This window comes from Rhinopithecus bieti, unplaced genomic scaffold, assembly GCF_001698545.2.
Source record: "Rhinopithecus bieti isolate Rb0 unplaced genomic scaffold, ASM169854v2 scaffold_425, whole genome shotgun sequence".
Classification (NCBI taxonomy): domain Eukaryota; kingdom Metazoa; phylum Chordata; class Mammalia; order Primates; family Cercopithecidae; genus Rhinopithecus; species Rhinopithecus bieti.
Genome location: NW_016803361.1, coordinates 2,157,162 through 2,163,129, shown reverse-complemented (window position 1 = coordinate 2,163,129; position 5,968 = coordinate 2,157,162). Strand labels below are relative to the sequence as shown.

Sequence of the window (5,968 nt, the reverse complement as noted above, 5' to 3'; positions counted from 1 at the left end):
AAAAAAAAAAAAAAATTGATTGCAGAATTACCATTCTACACAAGGGGAAAAATAAGACAATAAGCAACTTGCTTAGTCTCAAAGCTTAATGTCAAAAAAAAAAAAATGAAACAGATGGAATATTTGTCTATTTATATTCTGAATTTCAACTGTGATACAAGGCACAAGACCTGCTGGAGACAGGTATTAGTTGTAGCATCACCCTATCTGAGGAACGTTTACTGCTTTATGCTTGCACCTGTGTGATACTGAAGGGAGGTTATAACAGCAAGAGACAGTTGTGTGTGCTGAGGAAGAAGAGTTTAAATTCTGGTGGGCCTTAAAATCCAGATGAAGTTTTAAACTGACTCCACAGGTGATAACGCCCTAAGGTCACCTCTTCAAGAGGAACCTGGCATAAAAACATTTGCATGGTTCAGATTCGTTTCCAAAGACACTTTCCCCCTATTTATTAACTAATGTGATCTTCGTATAGACATGAACCTGGTTTTAAAACTCAACTGACCTGGACTGGAGACTGGGGGATGGCAAGGTTATACCCGAAACATGCTTTAGAGTTCAAAGCTTTTGAAGGAATATCACTTCTGCTGAAGCCCACAACCCTGGAAGGCAGCAGCGGAAAAAACATTATGCCCACTTTTCAAACAAGGAAACTGAGGCTGGCGTAAACAGACTGCTGTATAATAGATCACAGGTCCAGCCAAGTAGCCGGACTGAGACTTCTCCCAGGACATCAGACTCCAAATCCTGTGCTCCTTCCCGTAAACAACCGAGAGGCGGCTGCACGGACAAACTTTAAAGACCGGACTTGGGATTTTCGAAGGCCTGCCAAGAAAAGCAGGAAGTACCTGCTCCTTTATAGATTGCTCACTCCCAGCCCGTAGCCCGGGGCTCCCGGGCAGCGGAGAAGACTCAAATGCTAGGCTCGAAGCGAAGCCCGGAAACCGCCAGCAGCCCCGGGGTCGTCTCGGGGGCAGCCTCGGCGGCCCAAGCCCCGCCGCCCCGAGGGGTCGCCAGGGACCCCGCTCAATGCCTGCTGAAATCCAGAAAAAGCACGTCCTCTCCGCCAGGAGCATTTGGGGCGAGCGCCCAAAGCGAGCACGAGCCCCGGTGAAGGCAAAAGAGCCCCAGGAGGGTCGCTTCTCAACTGCGGGCCCGCAGGGGTCGGAAGGCGGGAGCTTCCCAGTAACCTCCGCCCCAGGCGGGGGGCGGCCCCTCGCGTCACATGAGGAAAAAAAATACCAGCAACAAACGAAGGAATGGAAGTCTTGTCCCGGGCTGTGAAGGGAGAAGCAGAGATTAAAAGTCCTAGCTTGGGGTACTGAGGGAGGGGATCTGGGGCTGGTTGTTACCCGCGCGCCGTCGCTCTCCGCTTCCGCCGTCTCCGCGAAGCTCTATCTCTTCCGCTCGCGCCGCTGGGGCGCGCGCCAGGCCTCGGCTCCGCCCCCCAACGCCGCGGGGCCTTCTGGGGGTTGTAGTTTCCGCGAGCCCGGCTGCGCCCACTGAGTTCAGGTCACGTGGGGAGAAGCTGGAAAAATGGCGAGTGCAGGAGGGCGTATACGCTCCTGCCCCTTCAACCCTCCCTCATTCCTCTCAGCTATATACGTGCTCAAATCTCCTCACATCCCACTCAGTCATACCATCTCACTTATTCCGTTAACAGCCAAGTTTCTTGAAAAAGATAATCTACACTCTGACTCTCCTTGCTCATCTTGTTCACTCCACACTGCAGCTTCCGCTCCCATGGAAAATGTCTCGCTGTCATAAGTGTCCTTGTTGCCAAACTGAATGGAGGTATTTTCGGACTCATCTAACTCAAGCTTTAGTCATTTGACGCTATTGGGCATTATCACTTATTTTCTATGACACTATCCAGGTTTTCCTTCTCTCAATTCATTCTACTCGGTTTCCTCCAAGAATTATTGTTCTAACTTACCTCTAAAACACTGGTGTTTTCCAGAGTTCTTAAAATTGGGGTGGGAGAAGGGACACTCCAGCCCCTTCTCACCTGAGCTCATTGTTTGTATTCTCAACTTCCTAGACAGACCTTTCCTCATCCATGCCCACAGATATCTCAAATGTCTTTGAAAAGTGAACTACTGGGGCCAGGAACAGTGACTCCCGCCTGTAATCCCAGCACTTTGGGAGGCCGAGGCAGGTGGATCACCTGCAGTCAGGAGTTCGAGACCAGCCTGACCAACATGTCTCTACTAAAAGTACAAAAATTAGCTGTGTGTGGTAGTGGGCACCTGTAATCCCAGCTACGCAGGAGGCCAAGGCAGGAGAATTGCTTGAAGGAGAATTGCTTGAACCTGGGAGGTGGAGGTTGCAGTAAGCCAAGATTACGCCACTGCACTCCAGCCCCCTGGGTGGGTGACACAGGGAGACTCCGTCTCCAAAAAAAAAAAAAGGAAAGAAAAGTGAACTACTGCCCCTCCTCCCTACTCATTAATATTCACTTTTTAACCCGATTCCTCCTTTCTCACTTCCTCTTCCTCCTATATTCAAATAGTCACCAAATGTTGTAGATTCTATCTCCCAAGTACACCTTGAATCTGTTCCTTCTTCAGGACTCTCAACTCATGACTCAGCTGCTCCTGTGGCCCCACCCAGAGGGGACTCAGAGCATGAGGACTGTTTTCCACACCCTTATGATTTCATCCCCAACCCATCAGCAGCACCCATTCTCTAGCCCCCTGCCCACCAAAATGTCCATAAAAACCCTAACCTCTGAACCTTCAAGGAGATTGATTTAAGTGATAACTCTTCATCAATTAAATTCTTTACTGCTCTGCCATGGTCTCAGTGAATTGGTTTATCTGTGCAGTGGGCAGGAAAAACTCACCAGGCAATCAGAATCCAGTATTGTGGTTGGGAGGTTCAGTGAAGGAAGATTTATAGCAAATCTTATTGTAGGGTAGGTGGACATGGGCATTATTTTAAAAGTTCCTGAGGAGGCCCACTGTGGTGGCTCATGCCTGTAATCCCAGCAATTTGGGAGACTGAGGTGGGAGCATTGCTTGAACCCAGGAGGTCAAGACCAGCCTAGACAACATAAGGAGATCTCATCTCTACAAAAAAAAATTTTTTTTTAATTAGCCAGGCATGGTGGCACAAGCCTGGAAGGCTTGGAAGGCTGAGGTGGGGAGATTGCTTGAACCCAAGAATTCAAAGTTATGATGGGCCATGATTGTGCCCCTGCCCTCCAGCCTGAGTAATACTGTCTCAAAAAAAAGAAAATTAAATATAAAATAAAGTTCCCTGGTTATTCAATTATTCAACAAAATATGTTTTGTTGCTTACTGTGTACCAGTGCTGGGTACTGAGAAAACAACAGTGAACAGAATATTACCTGGCCTTGTGGAGTTTACATTCTCTTTGAAGAGACAGATATGAATCAAATGATTCCATACCAAAAATCAAAACCAACAAAAAACCCACAGTTACCAGCTGTAATAAGAATTATGGAAGAAAAGTATTATAATTGGTCCCTTTCCCCTTCTCTCCCACCTGCCCCAGCCCAGATTGGGAATTAGTTTATGTTCCTTACCCTGTCAAACAAAGCCTGTCAGGACCTAATCTCCTCCTACCCCTCCCATGGACACCTTAGATTTACCAAACTGCTGTAGCACTTGCTCTTTAACCTTTGCATAAGCCGTCCCTTTGTTTGGAAAACCCTCTCTCTTCTCCCTTGACTAACTTATACTGCTGTCTAATTCTCCTCTATGGGATTCAGAGGAAACCCAGTAGAACACCAGCCACATGAAAGGATTTTCTGAGGATTGTGCTGAGTCAGATGATAAGCCTCAGGCACTAAAGCAGTGGGTTCAGTAGGGGACCCAGAAACAGTGAAATGTGGCCTATAGGGACCTGGACTATGTTATCCAGTTTAGAGGTATCAGGCCAAAACTAACATACCCACCCTTCAAAACACAAATCAAGTATCATCTCCTCCAGGAAGCCTTTGCTGAACTCTGCCCCCCACCCCCACCAAGACAAATTAGTGCCCCTTTCCTAGACACTCATCCCACCCATGTTGGCCTCTCTTCCGGTGATATGCTAGAGCCAGCTCATACCAACTTTGTTATTTATTATTTATTCATTTAATTTTTTAATAGAGATGAGTTATCACTCTGTTGCCCAGGCTGGTCTCGAACTCCTGGGCTGAAGCAGTTCTCGCACCTTGGCCTCCCAAAGTGCTGAGATTACAGGCATGAGCCACCACCCCCAGCCTCATACCAGCTTTAAAGAGACAACTGTTAGATGTTCAGGAATTTTTGCAAGCCAGTTTAAGCCATTGGTAGTTTGAAATCTGCTGTGATTTGTAATATGTGTGTGTGGGTGTGTGTGTGTGTGTGTGTGTGTGTGTGTGTGAATACTCCATGGAAATCAGCAAACGACAAATCAGGGCTTCTTTTTGTTGTTGTTGCTGTTGAAGAGCCAGTTTACTAGCATATCAATGCCTTTGTCATATCACACATCTACATTATATTGTAATGTCCACTCCCCAATTAGAAGAATTCCTTGGGTCAACTTCATTTAGCAAATATGTATTAATTTTTATTACCATGCACCAGAGACTTAGCAAGGTGATGAGAGGGCACACGGTGGAGAACACACAAGCATGGTCCCTACTGTAATGGAGCTTACAATCTAGCAGATAAGACAAGAAATAACAAAGAACTCTGTACTTTCAAACGGAGCAAGGCTGCTGTGCAGTAGAACATCCTGGCCATGAATGATGGTTGATACGGTTTGGATTTGTGTCCCAATCCAAATCTTATGTCGAATTGTAATCGCCAGTGTTGGATGTGGGGCCTGGTGATTGGATCATGTGGGTGTATTTCTCCCTTGCTGTTCTCATGACAGTGAGTTCTCATGAGATCTGATGGTTTAAAAGTGTGCGGCACTTCCCTCTCTCTTTCTTTCTCTTACTCCCCCCATGTAGGATGCACCTGCTTTCCCTTCACCTTCTGCCATCATTGTAAGTTTCTCCTGAGGCCTCTTTGGCCATGCATCCTGTGGAGCCTGCAGAACCATGAGACAATTAAACCTCTTTTCTTTATAAATTACCCAGTCTCAGGTAGTTCTTTATAGGAATGCAAGAACCAATGACTATGGTGGTGGACATAAAATACTACCCTACTTTAACAAGATGGTCTAAGGAGACCTCTCTGAGTAGACAACCTTTCCACTGAGCATGGAAGGATGAGAAAGAGATGGAGAACCGGGGACAGTGTGCTCCAGCCAAAGGGATCAGACCACACAAAGAAAGAGCCAGCCTGCTTGAGAGACAGGATGGTCCATTTTCCTGGAGTGGAGAGAGTGTGGGTTGAGTGGTCTAGATGACCTCAGGTGGTAATTAGAGCCAGGGATGCACAGCCTCAAGGCCATGATAAGAACCCTGGATTAAATTATAGCCATCAAAAAAAAGGGGTTTCAGAAAAGGGATGATGTTATCTGATTCACATTTTAATACAATTGCTCTTGCTTTGGTTTAGAAGACTGGAATGGAAGTGGGAGCCCATCTGTTGCGGTAGGCTAGGTGAGAAATAATGAAACAAAATGCTTGCAGTGGGATGGAGAGAAGTGGGTGGATTTGATCTTTTGAGTCAACAGGACTTGCTGATGGATTGAATATAGGGGAGGATGGACTGATGAAGGAAAAAGAGGACCCAAGGGCACTAATAGGTTATATCCATCTCTGTATCTTCAGCCCCTAGAATTGGGCTTTGCACATAGTAGGTATACTACAACTGTGTTGAATAAACTTATCCATTTTACATGCTAAATTCTGTGCCCCATCACTGTCACATTCCTTAATACAAGGCCTCTACTAGTCTGTATAGTAGTGTTATGAAAATTAGGAAAAAGTGTGCCCTTCCTCCAGATGGTCATGGCCCATCATCAGGGTGCAGAATATGGACTAGATTTCAGCTACCACTTACCCCCTTGGCTGGTGCCCTTG

General features: G+C 46.5%; 1 protein-coding gene across 3 annotated transcripts in view; it reads right to left on the bottom strand.

The window, feature by feature from the left end:
• The window catches only part of R3HCC1L (R3H domain and coiled-coil containing 1 like), a 110,455-nt gene extending 109,028 nt beyond the window's left edge, over nt 1-1,427 (bottom strand). For 2 of the 3 annotated variants that reach the window (XM_017880390.1, XM_017880400.1), the window contains exon 1: nt 1,353-1,427. The gene's annotated coding sequence lies outside the window, so the exon portion shown is untranslated. Of the gene's footprint in view, nt 1-505; nt 603-1,352 lie in introns of all 3 variants that reach the window. The other variant, XM_017880395.1, reaches the window with a different exon arrangement.
• Between the last annotated feature and the right edge of the window lie 4,541 nt (nt 1,428-5,968).